Here is a 22,581-nt window from a genome sequence, read left to right as displayed (position 1 = left end):
AGGCCTGACAGCATGGACTTCTTAGGCCAATAAGGTCCTTGTGGTGGTTGTCGTTGTTGTTATTGGTGGTGGTGGTGGTGGTGGTGGTGGTGGTGTGTGTGTGTGTGTGTGTGTGTGCGCCCGCGTATGCGCATGTTCTCAATGTTATTCAGATGCGGTCTAGATGAGAAGGACTGAGGTAGAGAGGAAGAAGTCAGAGTGTATGAGGCATCCACGATTTAAGTAACACATGACCTTTATTTACACCTTCTGTTTCTATCTTAAATACTTCTTCTACCTGGTGGGCAATAGATTTACCATATAAGATTGAGCATTAAGACCCATTTGAGTGTCCTTAGATCTTATCATTTTAGCATAGTTTATGATCTACTTAGAGATGAATTTGGGACTTGCTCAACACCGAGTGGGGTTTCTTCTTTTAACTGCCTGTCTTCATTACCCTGACTGCTTGCCTTCCCATTTTGCCCCCTCCCCTCTGCTGCCCAATCACCTGCTCCAGCAAAGGGAGTTCAACTAAACAGATTCCTTGAAATTAAATGGACTGATCAAGGACTAAGCAGCACCAAACTCTAATAAAAGGCCTGAGGACATAGACTGTTTTCTCCTTGGTTTTCTTACCTGCCGGCCTGTAGAAACACTTGGCCTCCTAGAACCTTTGGAACCCCTGTGATAAATGGAAATGTGGCCTCAGTCATTGGCAAGCACACATTAAGGATTCAGGCCAGACTGTTTGTCCCCCGCTTTGTTTGGGTTGGAGTGACCTCACCCAAGAGGCAGGAAACAGCTAGGGAGATGGATTACTGGTAGAGAGGTTACAGCCAGCACCTGATGGGATTTTAGCTCTGCCCTGGACTCTGGAACCCATAGTATGGCTTTATGCAACCTCTGAAGTAGTCTCACCAAGAGTGGAATGATTATTAGAACTTTGCTGTGGAGGAACTGATTAGCTCAGATTTTCCTTAAGTGTGAAACATAAGATTATAACCTTCAAAAATATTCTTTTGAGAAGGGGAGGTGTGCATGCTTATTGAGTTATTAGGTGATATTCTAGTACTGAATGGAAAAAGGAAGTGGTGAGTGGATATTGGAAAGCCTGTGAATGCACATGTCGTCTGCTGGTTTGTGTATTTCAACTCTGAGCCTAAGGTGGCCTTCTCATAGGTCATATTATGGAGGAAAGCAACAGACATGCACAGGACTTTTTTTAAGATATTCAGACACACATGACTAAAAACTCATGGGGGTCATATATAGTTCATTCTTGAAAAGATTATTCCAGTCCATCAACCTACAAGCACTTCCTCACCTATTCAAATGCACTCGAGATGCTACAGAGCACACAAAGGAGAAATTCCCTTGACATGTTTGCAACCTCATTGAGGGGAAAAGAGGAGTGCAATAGAAAAAGAAAAGAAAAACTTACAGAACCAGCCATGATCCAATTAAATGTTGGATTATATAATTTACAGCAAAAGTACTTCCAGGAGGTCAGAAGGAAGAGAGATGAAGACCATTACTCATATCTATGGGTGCTTACTATATGTTGAGTAGTTTGTGAATACCTGATAGCCATTAGCTTAATTATTAACCTTCACAGCTCTCTATGAAGTGGGTACTATTATCATTTCCATTTTACAAATGAGGTACTGCTTAAAGAAGTTTAATAACTTGTATGAAGTATACACTTAATAAGTGACTTACTACTTTTCTTTAGTCAAATAGTTCAGTCATACAAAGACTGTTACATTTAAAACAAACAAACAAACAAACAAACAAACCTGTATATACACACATCACTTAGCTTGGGATATAAATGTTACCAATAGATCAAGCTCTGTGAAAAACCCCCGAATCACATCTCTTTCTCTCTCTAGAGTTAATCCCTCTCTTAAATGTACAGTTCAGATATGAACACAAATGTTAGCCATCAGAAAGATGTCATGAGGCAGTTCATTTGACTGGTGATTGGGATTTGATTAACAAAGAGAAGGAGATTTGGGGCAACGAGGAAGCATGATCAAGGACAAGAAAGCTGGGTAAAGGGAAGGAGATCTGGTCCAAGTCTTTCCTGGAAGAAAGGAAACACACTGGTGAATGCTCAGAATAAGATATCATCATTACAAAGTCAGATCATAACTGGTTTTGATCAAGGAAATGTGTGATAATGAAGCGATGAGAGAGCAAAATGAGGTAGTCATGCATAAAGCATGCTTTTCAAACTTCACCAGTGAATTATTCTTGTTTAGCATTGTATAGAGAAACATGTCCAGGGCCCACTATATAGAAGATGTTCAACAAATGTTTGTTCATTAAAAAATCACTCAATAAACTGCTAGGAAACCTGTGTGCCCTCTGGTTCATCAGAGTTGCCAGATGTGTGTGTATGTGTAAGGGCAGGGGGAGAGAGAGAGGAAGGAAGGGAAAAGAGGACAGAGCAGAGCACAGAACACTGGTATTATTGAACATGAGAAATTTTACTGGCAGTTGAAGAGGTTTGCTTAGAGGCAGATGCAGTAAACCTGGACCATTTCACAGAGAACATCAACACATCCCAAGAAAAATCTGAAAGAGATAAATCTTTGTTCCACTGATGAAAATGACTTGAGAGCCATTTGTGTCACACTGGTGACAGCCATTCAGCTCCAAGAACCAGGCATCTTCGCTTCCTAGAATAGGGGATGTAACCATTCCCCCATGGGGCTCCAAGTCCAGAAAGTTGCAGTCTTCTGATTTCTTGTACTTTCTGTAATGTGATTTTTCTATTATCAAATTTTCTAACAGGAGCTCTAGCCAGTACCCAACCTTCATGATTTTCCATGGTGTATGGGCTAATGTCCAAAATTACTAGCATGACATGAAGGGAAGGATTTTTATACTTTGACTTGTATTTACTTTGCCAGTCTCATTGTCCATCACTAAATGCTATACCAGCAATCTTTGGTCTTCCCCAAGCAGGCTAGCTACTTTTCTACCTCCAGACATTTGTTCATATGATTTTCTCTAGCAAATATGTCCCCCACTTCTTTTACCATCTACAGAAACCCTACATCTTTCTCAAGGTACAAATCAGTTGGTACACTCTATGTCATCCTCCCAGTCTTCCTCAAAGTTAAATTAATTTCTCCCTCCTCTGGGTACATATGTCTATTACAACATATATCCCATTGCATGGTAATAATGGGTCCATTTATCTTCACAGCTGGACTATAAATTCCTCCAGAACTTTATCTCTGAAACACCAGTGGCTCTCAGCATAAAACATTACACACTTGTTTCTAATTAAACATCTTAATGTTAATTTAATTAGATGTTAATTTAATTAAATTAATTAATTTAATATTTAATTATATATTTTATATAAATATCCTCAGTTCTAGGGCAGTATTGAAGTCTAGACATATACTGGGGGTCACTTTTTACTCACTTGATCAACCTTCAGTCTATTCCAAGAACAACACCTTGTTGAAGGTACCAACTTGGAAAAATGCTACCAGAGCCTGGGAGAGGTTGCACCTGTGCATTTGTGTCAGAAAGTTATTTTGGGGAGCCTGAGTGGCTTAGTTGGTTAAGTCACCAACTGGCTCAGGTCATCATCTCGCCATTTGTGAGTTCAAGCCCCGCATTGGGTTCTGTGCTGACAGCTCAGAGCCTGGAGCCTGCTTCAAATTCTATGTCTCCTCTCTCTGACCTTCCCCTGCTCACTCTCTGTCTCTCAAAAATAAATAAACACTAAAAAATAAAAAAAAGAAAGTTAATGCACAGTCTGCATCCCCACCCCCACCAGACATCAGCAGAGTTGAAGCTGCCTTCTCCCTAAGTCATTACAGGAAAATGGAATTCTGTTCCAGAGTAGTATTTATGATTCAGTTCTATAGAGCCATAATTCTGGGCCTCTAGAATCTTCATGAAGACCTAGCACTTGGTTATGATCAAACAATGCCAATAAACTACACAGTCGAATTGTTCACCAAATGCAATATTGAAGCAACAATTGTTAAAAACTAATCTGTACATGATGTCAAGTAACTTGTGTGTTGCATTTCCCCCCAGTGGGATAGACCTACATATCTATTTTTTTGAGGCTCTAGAGGTGGCCACAAATTCTTAATTTTTTTAAGGACAAAGTTTTTCAATTACAAATGCATAAGATCTCCATGGATGCAATTCGATAAAGAGCTGGTCTCCCTTTACGTGCAGGGGATACATTCCAAGACCCCCAGGGGATACCTGAAACCATGGATGGTACCGACCCCTATATATAGTGTGTTTTTTTACTATACATATATACCTACAGTAAGGTTTAATTTATAGATTAGGCACAGTCAAAGATTAACAACAATGATCATAAAATGTAACAATTATAGCAGTACATTGTAGTAAAAGTTATGTAAGTGTGACCCTTCTCTCTCTCAAAATATTATCGTATTGTACTTACCCTTCTTCTTGTGGTGACATTAGATGATAAAATGCCTGAGATGAGATGAAGTGAGGTGAAGGACATGTAGCATTAGGCTACCATTGACCTGTTACCACAAGGAGGATAATCAGCTTCCCGACTGTGGCTGACCACACGTAACTGGAACCATGGAAAGAGAAACCACAGATAAAGAGGCTGTATTGTAATGGGAAGTACAAGATCTATAGAATACTGATCGATTCTGATTTACCAGTGACCCCAGCGAATGCAGCAGAAGCCATGAAACTTTCTTTCCATTCTCTCTACCTTTGCCTCCAGTTCTGCGCACTCGTCTACCCATCCCCCACCTCCTCACTATCTCAACAGTCATTGAAACCTAAGGGCCTCTGGGACTCATGCAGGGACAGAGGATTGCTCAGACAGATTAGTGGTTATAAATGATGAAACTTCAGCTTTGCTTTCTGTAGATGTTCACGGGTGACTGCAGGAAACTACCCTGGATTTTTGGTACTGTCATCATTGGAAGATGCCTTTCCAGTTGCAACCAACAGGCTTATCAAATAACCCATTACACATAACCCATTTCTAAGGCTGCCTGCATCCAACTCATATTGCGGAAGCAACATAAAAATAAATCCACATGTCTCTTGTGCTCTATGCAAGAGGAAATCTTTCATAATAAGACATGAGGTAGCTGACTCTTGCAGTGCATTCCTATATGACAGACGGTTGTTCATTTTGGCAGCAGTTAATACTTCTGCCCAGGAACAGATTTTTACATTGCTAATGAGACATATGATGCATTATTGAGGTTCCCAGAATTTCAGTAAATCAATGACTTGTTATATAGCTAAATATGGGGTAACCAGTTCAAGATAAATGACTATTTGCTGTCATAGAAGATATGCATCTTCACAGGAAGACAAATGATCAATTAAAAAAGGATGAAGACATCTGGACATTTGGTTCCCTTTGGGAGCTTATTAACTTCACAAATAAACATGTCTTTTCATTTTCAATTATATAATCTTGAGACTGATTCATCTGATTGAGGACAGCACTAATGGGTTCGGAAGTGGTCCCTCTGAATATTGCACTCTCTGTCAAAGGTCTTCCTAGACATCAAGGGAAAGGTGGTCCACAGATTTGGAAGTTACTTACCTGATGGGAGAGGAAGAGATAAGGTGGTTAAAGCTTCTCCAATCATAATTTTCATAATTGAAGTTGTCTTGCTCAACTAGGTAAGCCCACTGTTACTTTGACAAGTCTTTATAAATGTCTAACAAACAGAAGGAAGAAAAAGAAAAGGAGAAGGAGGGAGTAGAGAGGAAGTGGAGGGAGTAGAGAGGAAGCAGAGGGAGAGAAAGGAAGAAAGAAAATGGACTATAATTAAAAATGTTTAATCATAAAGTGCTTCACACTTTTCACCTGGAGGGTGTCATGAATAACAATGTTCCTCATTTTTCAGGCTTTCCCTTATTTAAAATATTTCTATGAATTCATAGTTTTCTTTATAATTCTCAGAGAATCTCGCCTTTGTGACTTGTGGAATTAAGGTCTGGTGAGTCCCAACTCATCCATCATTGGTTAGAGAATAGTTGAGCCCTTCATTAAAATTTTTTTTGTGTATTTACTTTTGAGAGAGAGAGCATGAGCAGGGGAGGGGCAGAGAGAGGAGACAAAGAATCTGAAGCAGGCTCCAGACTCTGAGCTGTCAGCACGGAGCCTGACCTGGGGTTCATACCCATGAACTGTGAGATCATGACCTGAGCCAGAGTCAGATGCTCAACCAACTGAGTTACCAAGGCACCCCCAGAAACAAAAAATTTTAATTTATATATGTAATATATATCTTATATATGTATATTCTATGTAGCTTATGAATGTATGTATTTTATATATGTATATATAATCTTTGCCCATTAGATGCTGAGTAGTTGCATAATTTATGTTATTCATTCCTCACTTACTAGTTGACAGAGTCAGTAAGTGACATAACAAAGATCCAAAGTGAATACTGGCTCCAATCTCACTCCCCAATCACTAGGAGATATGGTCCCTATCAATTGATTAGTAGTCTGTATCTTTTACTAACTCTGTCATCTCAACCATATTATCTAATCTCAGAGAGACCAAGTTTTCTTATATGTGGCTGGTAGGTGTAGAAGCTAGTCCATCATATTTTTATGAGAATTCCGTAGGATAAAATGGAATAACATCCATTACATTGAAGCCACTTAGCAAACTTAATCGTCTTCCTTACAAATAAGACATTTGAAATCCCTGAGCTTCTTATTTTGTCCCAAGTATCTTCCTCCATCTTGTTTCCCAACTGTTCTACCCAGAAAAAAAAAATAAATAGGAGGTAGATCTTTATAGCTTCTAAAAATATTCACCTCAATTCCTTCCTCAAATGTGAATTCAAAGGCACAGAGGTAGACTTTCAAGAAAGTGTGCCTCAATTGCATTGCTAAAGCTGGTGGCCCATGAATCTAACTTATCCAATAGCCAAGTCATTCCTAAAGTCAGCAGTTGAATCAATGGGCCCTGACTCATTGATGGGTCATAATATTAATTGCCTGGGTTACAACCAGCATTTTTTTTTAATGCACTAAAACAGAAAGAAAACAAATAGATTTTGAAATATCAGTTTATTACACACCGATAGGTCAAAGAAAGTATGTTTTGTTTTGTGTGACTTATTTCAGTTGTTTTTCTTCTGTGCACCATACTTTACAATGTAATCATTACTTCAACTCATCAGTGGTTTCTTGGAGGTAAGTGTCACAATCAAGGGGCCCTTAAGGAACTCCTTTTGTAACATAGGCTAATAACTCATATTAACTTAGTTCAGAAGTTGTCTGAATCTTGTAGCAGTACCAATCCACCTGTGATGGAGTTTGAGATCCAAAATTGATTTATCAAAGGACTGGAATCCAAAGGCCCTGGAGGACTAATGTCTGGCTTCTCCTATACTGATTTCTGGCATAGTTCCTGCCCATAGTCCCTGTCATTTCATCCTCTGTGCTCTTCCTTGATACCTTGATGAACTTGACGAAGGTGCTATGAGAACCCAACACAGGTGTCTTTTTAAATGGTGTCTTAAGACCCACAACCATTAAGTTTCACAAGGAAAAGGCCCACGTCTTTTTCAGTCATCCAGCATCCCAATCCCCCATATTGGTGCTGGATTCCCAAAGCCCAGCACAGTGCCTGGTTCAGTATGAGACCACATTAATAGATACTGAATGAATTAAGAGTCAGATCAGCTCCAGATGGCAAAACAAAATGACAACTGCCCCCAGTAGTCAAATCCACTTAAGACTGAAGGACTCCGCCAAAGTTTTCTCTGCCAGAAATCGCCCTAATAGTACAGAACAAATGAAATGACACCACAAGGAAGCAGTCAGTCAAACTGATAGTGTGGGACATTTATACAGACCACAAATCTGGATATCAGCAACAAGTCCATGCCATGAAACTTACAAAGGAAAAGGAGAGAAAGAAGACAAGCTGTAGAACAACGGAGATTTAAAGGTAAATCACTAATGCAAAGACAGGACCTTGCTTGGATTCTGAACAATAAAAAGACGTGTTGAGGAAATTTGGGCGAAAATAAATAAGACCTGGGTATTAGATGACTTTAAGAAATTCTCATTAATTTTCTTAGGTGTGATACTGATGCTGTGATTACAGTGAAAGTAGAAAGCCTTTACCAGTCAGCAATGCATACAGAACTGTCTACAGGGAAAAAGATGTAACATCTGTACTTGCTTTTAAACCTCTGTGTAAAGAAGATGTGTACATGTGTGAGGAGGATTAGATAATAGAAAATTGGTTGAAAGTGTGCAAGTTCAGGATAGATACACAAAGGTATATACTATTAGCTCTACTTTTACATTCATGCAAAAATTTCCAAAATAAAAAGTTAAATGTAGTTAGCCCTGGCACAACAGGAACACCAATGTAAAACTTCAAGACTACAATTTTGTGCTGTCTTGTGTAGCCATATACCAGAGGGACCCAAAGACATCATTCACCGGGTTTTGTGCACTGACTTTGAACGTTTTCCAAATGTGATAATCTGGTGCTGGTATTTTTTTTTAAATAAAAGATCATATGCACTGTTAGAAGCATCAAAACTTCATTCTATTCATCTTGGGCAAAATATTCCTCCCAGTGCTGCTTTTTTCCTTGAAAGAGGAGGAGGGCAGACAGAGGCTGGGGGTGAGAGGTCGGGGAGGAGAAACAACCAGTGAGTTTTCCACTTTTCGGGAGAATGGCAAGATCCTTGGGGAGACAGTAAATTGAAATTAAGGCTGTTTCAGGCCGTCTACAGGATATGCCTGCAAATGTAGACATATCTAAATGGTGAAAAAGTCTGTTTGTGCCCATTCATATGAAGTGAATGCCTTGTAATGTGCTCCAGCCCCTGGGAATGGTGGCTGGATTCAGGAGCGGAGGCCGGAAGAATGGGATGGATTTGACATAAGTACTTTTAAGTGCTCTGGAGGCTGGGCTGCTCCCTGTGGTTTAATAGCGAGGTCCACTGGGAGCTACAAGGAAGGAGCCGAGTGAATCCCTACAGCTTTTCGTTTTAAGGATAACAAATCTTAAAACAGGTGTGAGCTCAGAAAGATCCTTTTACTTCTTGTTTTTAGTCTGTTGAGGCCAGCCAGCTCTCTGCGTATTATTATCATTCCACAGAGCGAGGTCTGGGGTAAGGGAAGGGAGGAGAGGTAAGAGAAGCTGAATAAACAAAAATTGTTTCAAGTGACTAATATTCATTAAGTCCGCTGGTCATGCGCTATGAAATTTATTAAACTGTGGTTTCCAAGAGAATGTATTAGTGGAGCTAATGAACACAAATAAAAAAGAGGCCTCCAGGAAATGGTTTCCTGAGCTTGGATGAGACTGCTGAGTAATGTGACAAGAGATTATGACTTTAAAAGCTCCTATTATGGTCTAGGAGGTTGATTATTGGAAGGGGCTGCCCTCCTGGGGGAGGGAAGATAGGAGGGAGACTAGAAGTCTGACTCGCCTAAAAAACGGGGCCTAAAGCTTTTCGTTTATATTCATTAAGGAGGGTGGCTTTGTGCTGAAGGCCTCTGAACCCCTGTGCTGCCATCTGGTGGAGAAGGTACTGGAGAGGTCATGGAATACAGACGCAACCGCCATGTTTAAGACGTCAGGAATTTGAAGGTTGGCTTTACTGTTTCCTAAGCAATCGCAGTGGAAACCTTTTGTAACGATGGTGTCAGGGGCAAAAACTAACACTCACAAAGTAACCACTGTCTGTAATCTGGTTTAAATACGGTACGAAGATGCTGTTCTATTCCATCAGGATGGTAGCAATTAATACTATGTGACCGTACTTGTAGTACCAGACTAAGGTGCTACCCCATCCTAAGGACGTCTGTTCCATAACATGGTCCAGTTTCTTGAGCTTATCCTTGATTTTCCTCTTTCTCACCTACCTATCATCTGATCCAGCAGCAAATACTGTGGCCTCCCTAGTCACCATATCCCAGGACCTCTTCTCATCATGTCACCCTGATTTGAACTGTTGGCGTCTCCCTTCCTACGTGTCTTCAAATAGCCTCCAAATGGTGGGCCTTGCCTCAGACCTTGCAGTCCACTGCCTGTTCTCCACCCATGAAGCATTAGAACATGTTAGATCATTTCTCTGCTCTGCTCAAAACCTTCCCGTGGCCCTAAGCTCACTCAGAGTAAAATTTAAAGTCATACGATGTGTTTCAGGCCCTAATGGATCCAGCCCAACTCCCTCTAATTTCATCTTTTCCTCTCTCCACTCACTCAATCTGGTCCAACCACACTGACCTCCTTGCCAGTCCTCAGAGAGGCCACACATCCCTGACTCAGCTCCCTTTGCCTGGAATGCTGTTTCCCCGGGCATTGGCATGGCTCTCTGTCTCCTGTCCTCCCAGGTACCCTGCCAAAGGTTACCCCAGCTGGGATCCCATCCACTTCCATTCTACACAACATAATACCTCTTCCTTCAGCATTTTTATTTCTTTTCTTCGACTTATTTTATTAGCAGTATTTATCACCTCCTAAAATGTTATATATTTATGTGTTTGGGTCCTTATTTTCATCTTTCCCAAATCCCCTTACAATCTAAGTTCCATGGAATGAGGGGTTTGCAGGGACTACAGTATATTTAACATTGTTTTTGTTTTCTTTCCTGAAACTTCAAAAGCTGGCAATGCCAACCTGCTCAGAATCATTAATGATGCTCACTACCTACAATCCCCACAGAGGCAGGTGTTTCGTCTGACTTAGTCTCCCTCTATTTCCAGTGCTCAGTACTATGTCTGGTAAATGGTATACACACAGTAGAACTGTAGGGTTTTTTCGTAGCACTCGGGTTTATTAAGCTGCGCCTTTGAAAGTGTAGACTGCTTCCCAAATTTGCATGCCATCCTTGCTCAGGGCCAGGCCAGTCTTCTCTTCATCATTCCAATTTTAGTACATGTGCTACTGAAGCAAGCACAAGTATTTTTTTATTTAATAGCTTTATGTTTTAAATTCACTCATTATAAATATCCAAGTCAATGAGTTTTCACTCATTTTATGAAGTTGTACAACCCATTCCACAGTCCAGTTATAGAATATTCCCCAAAACTCCAAAAAGGACACTCATGCCTGTTTGTAGTTTATTCTCACAACACCCTCACCCCCAGGAAACCAATAATCTGCTTCCGATCTCTATAAACTTGCTTTTTCTGGCAATTTCATAGATATGGCATCATTGATATATAGTTATTTATGGCCTCTCTAACTCAGTATAATGTTTTTGAGGTTTATTCAAGTTGTAACGTGAATCAGTATGGGTTTTATTTCCTTTTTATTGCTAAATAGTACTGCCTTATGTGAATATGCCATGTTTAATCCCTTCATCACTGGATGGACATTTGAATTGTTTCTATTTTTTGCCATAAACATTCACATACATACCGTTGTATGAACATGTCTCCCCCCTCCCTTGAGTAGATTTCTAGCAGTGAAATTGCTGAGTCATCTAAGGTTATGTTTAACTTTATGAAAAACTACCAGACTGCTTTTCAAAGTGAATGTACTATTTTATATTCCCACCAGTGATGCATGACTAATTATCAGTATTGTCTGTTTGTTACTTCATAGCCATCCTAGTAGATATACACAAGTGTATCATTATGGTTTTAATTTGCATTTCTCTTACAGCTAATGGTGTTGGACATTTTTTAATTCAGAATTATTATTAGCAGTTTTAATATGTTCTTTGATAAAATGCCCATTGAATCTTTCACCCCCTTTTATATCAGCATGTTTGTCTTCTTGTTATTGAGTCCTAAGTGTTCATTATATATTATAGATTCTGGTACTTCACTGAAACTATGACTTGCACATATTTTCTTCCTGTCTGTGGCTTGTCTTTCCATTACCTTAAAAGTGTCTTTCGTAACACAAACATTTTAAGTTGGATAAAGTTCAATTTATCAGTTTTTTATGGATCATACTTTGGGGATCATATTTAAGAATTCATTGCCATTCAAGATCACAAAGATGTTCTCCAATATTTTCTTGAAGAAATGGTATAGTTTTAGCCCTTACTCTTTGGTCTATAATCCATTTTGAGTCCACTATTACGCATGGTGTGAAGGAAGACTCTAAATTCAGTTTTTTTGCAAGGGGAATCCAATTGCCCCAGCACTAGTGTTGAAAAGACCATTTTCTCCCCACTGATTGTCTTGACATCTTTGTTGAAAATCAATTATCCTTTAATAAAATGGGTTCCTTTCAGACTCTCAGTTCTGTGCCATGGATCAAAATACCACACTGTCTTTGTTACTGTGATGCTATAGTAAGTTTTGAAATCAGGCAAAGTAATGCCTCCAAATTTGTTCTTTTCAAAATTTGTTTTAGCTATCTAGATCCTTTGTATTTACATATAAACTTTAAGAACTTTTTAAAATTTTTACAAAAACGTCTGCTGGTATTTTGATAGAGATTGTATTGACTTTATACACCAATTTGAGGTGAGTTACCATCTTAACCACATTGGATTTTTTATGCTATTAAGTATCAAATTGTTTTGCTAATTTTATTCCAAACTATTTATTGCTAATATATAGGAACACTTTTCTGTATATATATCACTCATAGATTAATTCTAGTATTTTTATGGATTCCTGAGGATTTTCTACATTCATATCACATCAGGTTCTTGAAAAGATGTGTATTTTGCGAAATACAGAGTAGAATATTCTGGGTAGAGTGCTCTTAAATCAGAAGTTGAGCTGGTTGAATGTATAGCACAAATCTTTCTTGTTTGATGATTGATTGTGGAATTGTTCTTTCAATTTTGAAAAGTAAGGTATTGAAATCTCCAACTACTACTAAGTCATCAATTTTTTCAATTCTAGCTGGTTTTGCCTCATTTGTTTTGAGGTTCTGTTTTTAGGCATGCATATACTTATAATTGTTAGATATTCCTGATATATTGGCATTTTTACCATTGCAAAATGTCCCTCTTTGTCTTTAGTTATAATTCTTGTCTTAGACTCAGTTTTGTCTGATGTTAAAATGATCACTGTAGCTCTTTCATGGTATATCATTTCCCATCCTTTACTTTCAACTTATTTCTGTCTTTGAATCTAAAATGTATTCTTGTACTCAGAATACAGTCAGATTTTGCTTTTTGATCCATTCTGATAATCTTTTCCTTTTGATCAGGACATTTAGACCTTTCATATTTAATGTAGTTATTGATATCATTGGATTGATACCTGCCATTTTGCTATTGGTTTTCTATGTTTCCTATATTTTGGGCCTTCTGTTCCTCTTTTTTAAAAAAACTTTTTAATGTTTATTTTTGAAAGAGCATAAATAGGGGAAGGATGGATGGGGGAGGGGGGAGGCGGGGGGACAGAGGATCCAAAGCAGGCTCTGCACTGACAGCACAGAGCCCATCTCAGAGCCCAAACTCTGGAACCACAGATCATGACTTGAGCTGAAGTCAGACACTCAACTGACTGAGCCACCTCTGCTACCATTCTAATACCTTCTTTAGTGTTAAAAAATATTTTTAGTGTATCATTTAAATTTCTCTGATGATTTTTATTCTAATACTATTTTATTCATGACTATTTTAAAGCTTACAATGCATATTTTAGTTTACCATAATATAATTCATAGATTAATACTAACAAGTCTGGTAAAATATAGAAACTTCAGTAAACACATTCCTTTTCTCCTCATTTATATTATAATGGTCATATGTATTGCATCTAGCTATGCTTGAAAACTAACCATATTGCATTCTACTCTTGACTTTATATATAACCACAATAGTGACTTCAGGCTGCAGGAAACACAGGCCTTCTTGCTGGCTGCAGACCTTTTCACTCCCACCATGCTTAGCATAGTCATTGCTCACTATTCATAATCAAATGACACTCCTTCCACCTCGACAATGAAGCTGAATGTTTTCTTGACCTGCCTGAGCACCAAATTCTGTATGCAGATGCAGCTGGGCCCTGTATGGGGTGAAATAAGTATAGCCAGCAAGGAATTAGCGACTCACTGTTCATACTTGAAGTTCAGCAGTGTTTCCATCAGAAGGATCTGCTGATTGTCGCCTGCTTTTGGCTGAGTTCCAGAAATAGTTGGATTTGTCAGTTTTGTCCAGTTTTATAGTTGCCTTTGGAGAGAGGATTTGCCAATCACCCTCACACACCCATGTATGTGAATTCTGTAACTCCAACTCAACTCTAAGCTCTCAGAGGCTGCTACCACATTTTTTCACTACTTATGTGCTCATTAAACAAGGTAAATTGCTTTTCCTTATTATACTTTGTCTTGTGATGGAAAGAACTGAATACCTTCATGCAACATTGGAGATGATGTTGCTTGGGTATATGGCAGGAAGAATCACAAAATACCATTGCCAGCATTGTTCTCTTCTGAAAAAGAGAAATTTAAACTAAGTTTAAACAAGGCCAGGACAAAAAGAGTCATGGATACCAATCCAGTGTTCCAGAAGTTGCTCCCTTCAAAAGACAGGAAAAGAAAAAAACAAGTTTCTATAAAATGGAATTTGGTTATTTTTATGGGACCTTCTGTATAGGAGAAAACATAGACATATTTTTCTAAAGTATGTTGAAGAAGACTCTTCTAAGGCAATATTTAAGAAATGAGACTATAATTATGTTTCTGTCATGTTTCATATTGAGGTATGTCTGAGGCTTGGGAATGGGTTAGAGGGCCTTTTAAAAGTCCCTCCTAAGCATCTTCAAACCTTGATTTATCAATCCCTCTACCACATCTATGTCCGTAGTGGTATCTTCTGAGTTAAAGCACGGAAGATTTATCAGTTTTCAACATACAAGAACCTCACACATTTATCTCTCCAGTGTCAGGACAGTGGACTTTCACAGGGCCTAAAAGCTTGGCACAGACTTTAAATCGTGCTTTTATTTTTATACCTTTCCTATATTGAAAGACAAATAGTAGTGGGAAAAGCGAACTCTGTAAGAGAGGAAACCCAGCTGATACCCAGAGTGGGCCACCCAGAATGCATCAGAATTAATGACAACTCGGCCTGACAGCATCTCCTGACCACAAGAGATGAAGTCACCCTAGGAAGTGTTTTGTGGAAGAAAATAAAATCAACAGAACGAGAAAGAGAAGAAAAACCATGAAGTCTGAAATATACATTGCCCAAGTATTTTCCCCCATTAATTTTGGAAGCCCATGAGTGCTTCCAGGGAAATTCGATCTGCATGTTTCTGAGCCATTTACACTTAACTCACCACCATGTTGTTTTGTAAAAGTCATTTGCTGTCCAAGAAGCCCTCTGAACCTTGTTCATAAAGATTTTTATTAAAGCGATTGTTTTCTTTTTTCCTTAAAATGAAATCATGCATTTCTAGATCGAAAGAAACATTGAAGTGAACCCTAAATTTAAAACTTGTGAGGCACAAGACAGATCTGGTTTTGATCAAAGCGTATCCCCATGTAGATTTCTAACCCAAGGTGTTTGGTTTTGGCAGCATCACAGTAAAGGGTTTAGTTGAAAAGACATAGGTTTATTACTCCTTGGGAGAGCCAAACTGAATCTCCTTAGGCCTTTTTATAAAAAGCATGGCTTTTAAGGAACTCAGCCAATCTAACAATCAACTCCGCTTTAGAATCCGTCCTGCAAAAACTTGAACTTGAGTGCATGGGTGAGACACTGGAAGTACTAGAAATGGTTCACCATCTGAAGGACTTGGGACTAAGCTGTTAAATGAGGGCAAAAATACCTCCTACCTCAGAGGATTACCGTGGGGATTAAATGAGATAATTGTGTTAGGTGCTTAGCATAACTGGAACATAGTAGTAAGACCTCAATATAGTTTAGCTAAGAAACAATTATTGTAATTTATCTTTATGAATGTTTGTATTGGCAAACAGACTCTAAGACAAGCATCCCAAAACATTCATTTAGATAAAAAGATCACTCTACATAAATGTTCATTCATGTATTTGCTCATCTGCCAGATCCAAATAACCTTTGTGAGAATGAATGACTTCTGGGACTCAAAATATTTTTGTACTGTTTTTAAGCCATTACTGAGTGTCTAACTAGAAAACTACTATGAGAAAAGCCATTTTTGTATCAGGAGAATCAAGTGGAGTCTGGCTCATAAACTGACTGATGTAATATATATGTTGAAAGATCATATGCATTTAGAGCCATTTATACTAGATAATCTTTAATGCCAAGAAAGAGTATTTGAGGTGCTCTTTGTTAGATCCACTACAGGATACTGATGTATTGTACACTTCTTGGCATATCTGCGATGGTTAAGTTTAACTATCTACTTGGCTGGAGAATGACTTAAAACGATGTAATCAAACTCTAATCTTGGTGTTGCTATGAAGGTATTGTGTAGACGTGGGTCAGTTGACTTTAAATAAAGAATATTACTTTCAAAACTGTGGGTGAGCCTCATTTAGTCAAGAGCAAAGAGCACAAGCTGAGGTTTCCTGGAGATAAAATTCTGTTTTAAGACTTAAGCCTTAACTCTTGCCTTAGTTCCCAGCCTTTTGACTTGCCCTCTGGATTTCAGACACACCAGCCCCCACATTCTGACACCATACCCACCCATCTTTTAAACATGCTAATGAGTCAAGGCATGACCCAGAAAGTAATAGGCTGTTCTGCCCAATAATTTCTGAAGCAACCTAATTGTTTCCCTTTTTCATCTGGATGAGGTTACTTTGTCTTTGCTGCCCCTCTGTCACCCTTGTGACTCAAGGGTTTAGAAATGTGCCTACCCTAATTGTTGTACCATATTACCAGGCATCACATGATACAATGTTTACTCAGTCAACAAATGTTTTTTAACTGCCTGCTCTGTGCCAGCTACTCATCCAGGCATGGTGGAATGAACCCGTAAAAAAGGCCAAAAAAAAATCCTTCCCCCCATGAAGCTTACACTTTCATAGGATGGCAGAAGATAATTCATAAACAAAGAAGTAAAATGTATTATAGATCTGACGGTGGTAAGTCCTTTGGTGAAAAACAAGTCAAGAGACAAGATAGGAGATACTAGAGATAGGTATGATTTTAAATAGGTTGGCCAATGGAGTCTTCCTAAAATGTATAGCCTTTGAGCAAAGCCAATGCATCAATTGTGCATTGAATATTGCTAAATATTTCTATTTAAAAAATGACAGAAAATCCTGACTCAAAATGGTTGAAACAATGAGGAAAACTATCTTTCACATAATGAAACTAAGAATAGCTAGCATTTATTGAGGGTCCACTATGGGCCAGACACTCTTGCAAGCACTCTACATATATTAATTCACTTAAGGCTCCCAATCGCTTTATAACTAAGTACATTTTTATCCCTGTTACATCGATGGAGAGACCAAGGCTCAGAGAGAGTAAGACTTCTCCAGAAATTTTGTAGACTAGCAAGTGGCATAGCTCTGCAAGTTTGTCCCTAGCCAAGTTTCTTCCCTGGCTCAGATCCCAGCATGCCAGAGGGAGGGCAGATTCAAGGTAGAAGGTATCAAGGCTCTGGCCCCAACCTCCGATGTCTCTCCTAGCTCAGATCTCCTCTCTGTGTTGCCTCATCCTCACCTGCAGTGACTTGGTTGAGCATTTCTGCGGGCCACACCAAAGGCTAGGAAGAAAGAGCTAGTCTTTCCTGGGCCCTTTCTGGGCAGGAGACAGTACACTTCCCTTCACAGAGCACAGGCTCACCAGGGTCAACTGTTTTGAAACCAACCACTACTAAAGGGAATGGGATTAACAGGTTTAGGTCAAACTAATTCTTTTCAGGGGAGAAAGAGACACTGAGGGTTCAAATGCAGAGACTACTCCAGTGAGGTCATGAGGACTGTGCTTATGTTACCGCCATCAGCTGAGACCCTGAAAGGGAAGAGTAAATGTCAAGTCTTTCACAGCTGGAGTGCATGGCTCTATCTTACTGCCCACCTTAGAGAAACTGAATGTTTGCTCTGTTTATCCTGTTAGTGGATCTCAGACATGAATCCAAGGATAGACAGAGAATGTGATCTTTTAGAAGAGGCCCCAACTCTCTTTGGGGCACATCCAGCATATTCTGTTTTGAATCCTCAAGATTTCATGCTGACCCATTTTATATATTCTCCTGTAACTGACATCACCAAAAGTGTGTGATACCCAGCAAGAAGGCTGTTTTTGGTTTTTTGTTTACCTCATGGTCCCTAGCAGTTAAATTTCTGGTCAGATATTTTCCAAAGCTTTTAGTCTAACTACATCAAGAGATGTTTGTCTGTATGCTAAAAGGGAGAGCAGAGAAAGGCCTGGGGCACATTTCTGAAGCCAGACTTGAGTGCAAAAGCAGGAAGCATAGAACTGGAAATTATTTTGAAATTTATCTAGAGATAATCCATGATGATTTCAACAATAACTCATTTTAGAGCCAGTGCTTGATAATGTTTATCTACTCCATTATAAAGCCAACGAGTTAAAATGCCTAGTCACCCATCCAACTCCATTTAATACCAAACACCGATAGGGAGATTTTTTTGTTATCAAACATGGTTGAGTTTTAGCCCTGTTCAGCATTTGTCTCCAATCAAGCTTACTATCTCCCCTTCTCAGTTTGGCATTGGAGTATGAGTATTACAAGTATCTATATTGTCCCAGAACCCTATAATGGAATTACAATGACAATTTTATTAGGCCCATAAAAATTTTGCAACTTCCCTGCAGCACACTGTAATTTCACCAACAGTTGTAAAAGGTCTTAAATTATATTTGTGCAAAATTGAGATGAATGGGTTTGAGCATTAATGCATTTCTCATTGTGTAATAGGGACTTTTTCTTCCCTCTGTCTTTGCCAAGTACAGAGAAAATGCTATCCCACTCAACTATTTGTCAACTCCCATTAGAAACATTTAATACTAATAAAATTTATGGATTCTGTTTCCAAAGGATACTGCCAGAAGACTTCACGATTACTACATCAGTACTTAAATACAGCCATTGTTCACCTTATAAAAATCTATATGCAGCCTGACAGGTATAAAATGTAGCTTTGTATGCTGAGTCAGCATCAGAGAGTTTTTTGGTTGAAGTAGAGTTCATGAAATAAAAGTAAATGTGTTCTCAAGTCAGTGAGGAAAGATGGATCTGAAAACATTCCCCCAATAAATATGAAACTGACAGACTATGATACGTATGCCCTTCAAGAGGAAAAAAAAAGTCATGATAAAGTATGATTCCATTGACTCTGTAGGTAGGAAATAGGCTCCTTCATTTTAAAGGTTTTATGTACACTCACTCATAAATGTAAGTAGGAACACGTGAATTACAAATTTTAAGTAAAGTTCTGCTATCTTTCAAATAGGAAGATTGCGCTGACAGACCCTTTGGTTTGCATTTCTAGAAGTTGTACCAGCTTTGCATATATGTCTACACTCATGCATGTTGTCCTTCAAGAAGCCTGATTCTTCAAGCCACAACTAATTGTTCCTTCCCAAACCCTCCACTTGCATCATTTTCTAATTTCTACCATAGTTATTCATGGACAAGCTTTCTTATTCTTACAAAATATGATCTCCTTACTTTATGCATCTTTTATCTTTTGCTGAGCCACATTGACTTGCAGGTGATAGATGTATTTGCTGAATTAACAAATAAAAAAATTGAATGAATAAGCTGTACGTCATACAAGGTATGCGATCTATAACCTGTGGAACTAACCAGTTCGTGAAAGTAAGGAACTTACAACTTAGAGGTCGCCATATATCAGTGGGTATTAAGCTAAGTGGTGAGGACACAGAGGAGCATAAGACAGTGGGAAATCAGCTAAAGCATATACCCATGGAGATACATGTTTTCCAAGGCACAACTAACATGGGTTATGCTAAGAGCATTTAGTTTCTCATCCTCAACTTCCGTATCTGTTCTTTTAAAAAGGCATCTGCTTGAGGAAATGTCTGGAGTTGAGATTTCCTGTCAGTTCTCCCTTCCGCTGGCTGACAAAAGACAGACGTACTTCTGATACTGAACCTTATGATGGTGTGTTGTTCTAAGGTGTAGACCCCCCAGCCCTTGGCTATCAAACAGACCATTTGAAATATTGGCATCTGTGGAAGCAACTGTGTCCGTCAAAGGCAACATAAACCAGTGAAAGGGCTTCTTGTATTTCCCTATCTTAAGCATAGGTTTATAAAAGTAAAATGTGGCATCAGACACCAGGTATTATCAACCCATTCAATCGATATGTTCTGAGTTTAGATTGTTTTAGAATGGAAGAGCAAGTGGGGTAAAGAGTTTTACTTAATGATCTTGTCTTTTCCATTTTCTCACTGTTTTCAAAGAATGCATTGTTCTTTTAATAAATATGATATAAATGTAAAATGTATTTATAAATATAAAGAATATAAGTATAAATCAGCTGTACCCTTTTATACCCAATGAAAACTCATGAAAAGCTTTCATGCCTTACTAATGCATCTTAAAATAAGAACTCATGAATGAAAGCGTTGTCAAAAGGAAGTGAATGAACACATTTATTTGAATTGAAATATGATGTTAGGCTTTTTTCAGTTAATCTGATTTGGAGACTTGGGGTCATGTGGAAGGTGGTTCTCATAAATTGATAAAACTACACACACAGCTCCAAGGTCTTGATAAAAGTGCATTCAGATTTGTGATAAGATTAAGTAATCTTATGTAAAAATATTATGTGGGATAAAAGATATATTTGAGTTCACATTGTGTTTACTCCTCCAACATCTTCTAAATATATTAGATGAGACATGTGCCTCTAAGTGGAAGAGGAAGAGGTATGATTAATAATCTTTTTTGAGTGGGGATGCCTTCAAAAAAACTAAGAGATTGGAGAAAGACTTAATTGGATTGCCATCTGATGATTTCTTAAAAATCTTTTCTGATGATATTTCTCATGTGAATTTTAGCAGTTAAGTCAAAAGGGATTCATCCCCATCTAATTTATTGTGTGAACAAGATATCTCATGCTATCTATTAAAATGAAAACTAGAAGTAGAATTGATTCCAAACTTCATTTTAATCTGGCAATAAAGAGAACAATTAAAAGTGAAATATTTCCTGTCACTAAAAAATGCACTGCCCATAAAATTTTGTATTACTGTATGAATAACAATTATGAATTGCCATATTATGAATAACTATAAAATTGTGATATAATTTTCTTAACTGACTAAGCACGAATAAATAATGGTGTTGATTGAATGAAGATGATTCAGTCCAGTAGAAATAGTTTCCAACATGGATCCTTAGGATCACAGATAATTTAAATTAAAAATTAAAATCATGGGGAACCTGGGTGGCTCAGTTGGTTGAACCTTCGACTTTGGCTCAGGTCAGATCTCACATTCGTGGGTTTGAGCCCCGTGTCAGACTCTGTGCTGACAGTTAGCTCAGAGCCTGGAGCCTGTTTTCGGTTCTGTGTCTCCTTCTCTCTCTGCCCCTCCCCCCTCATGCTCTGTCTCGCTCTGTATCAAAAAAATAAATAAAAACATAAAAAAAGAAAAAAAATTAAAATCAAACATTTTAAATGTATAATGTTGCTTAGAAGAATAATAAGGTGTTCAATAAATGACTTCCAACAACAAAACTATTATTTAACTAGGATAAAATTCTGTGAGGGAAGTAGAACTGAAAATATAAGTTCAGGGGAAAAACAAGGAACTGTGTAAAGATTCCAACCATTATAATAAGGATTATTTGTGTATTTTTAAGTAGATAATGGTAGAATCGCCTTGCTATGTAAAATCCCATTAGACATATTTGAAAGAGTGATATAATCACTTATATTAACTGTCAATACTGGAAACATACAATACTGGAAACACACAAGAAGTTTCCTTAGCCTCAAAAAGTTAAAAATAGAATGACACTGTGACCCAGCAAATGTACTACTAGATAATTACCCAAAGGATACAAAAATACAGATTCAAAGTGGTTCATGCACCTTGATGTTTATAGCATCACTGTCAACAATAGCCAAATTATGGAAAGAGCCCAAATGTCCATTGACTGACTAATGGATAAAGAAGATGATGCATATATATATATATATATATATATATATATATACACACACAGAATATTACCCAGCCATCAAAAGGAATGAAATCTTGCCATTTGCAATGACGTGGATGTGGATGGAGCTAGACTGTATTATGCTGAGTAAAATAAGTCAGTCCAAGAAAGACACATACCATATGATTTCACTCATATGTAGAATTTAAGAAACAAGACAGATGAACATATGGGAGGGGGGGAAAAGAGAGAGAAGCAAACCATAAAAGACTCTTAATGATAGAGAACAAACTGAGGACTGATGGAGGGGTGTTGAGTGGGGATGGGCTGGATGGGTGAAGGGCACTAAGGAGGACAGTGTTGGATGAGCACTGGGTGTTGTATGTAAGTGATGAATCACTAAATTCTACTCCTGAAATCAATACTGCACACTGTATGATAACTAACTAGAAATTTACATAAAACTTCGAAGAAAAAAATTTCCTTAGTATTGTTTAACTTATGCAAAATTTTAAGTGTCAGATAAAAATAAGCAGAGGTATTTATTTCAATATTCTTTTTTTAAACGTAAGTTAAGAAGTTTGA

At 38.2% G+C, this 22,581-nt stretch overlaps 1 non-coding gene across 1 annotated transcript; it reads right to left on the bottom strand.

Moving 5' to 3' along the window:
- Nucleotides 1–10,825: 10,825 nt before the first annotated feature.
- Nucleotides 10,826–10,931, bottom strand: LOC115288794. The gene has a single exon (XR_003907193.1). It is a non-coding gene; the product is annotated as a U6 spliceosomal RNA (small nuclear RNA).
- Between the last annotated feature and the right edge of the window lie 11,650 nt (nt 10,932–22,581).

The sequence above is a fragment of the Suricata suricatta genome, chromosome 3, assembly GCF_006229205.1.
Source record: "Suricata suricatta isolate VVHF042 chromosome 3, meerkat_22Aug2017_6uvM2_HiC, whole genome shotgun sequence".
Taxonomy (NCBI): domain Eukaryota; kingdom Metazoa; phylum Chordata; class Mammalia; order Carnivora; family Herpestidae; genus Suricata; species Suricata suricatta.
This window is presented reverse-complemented; position numbering and strand designations above follow the sequence as displayed.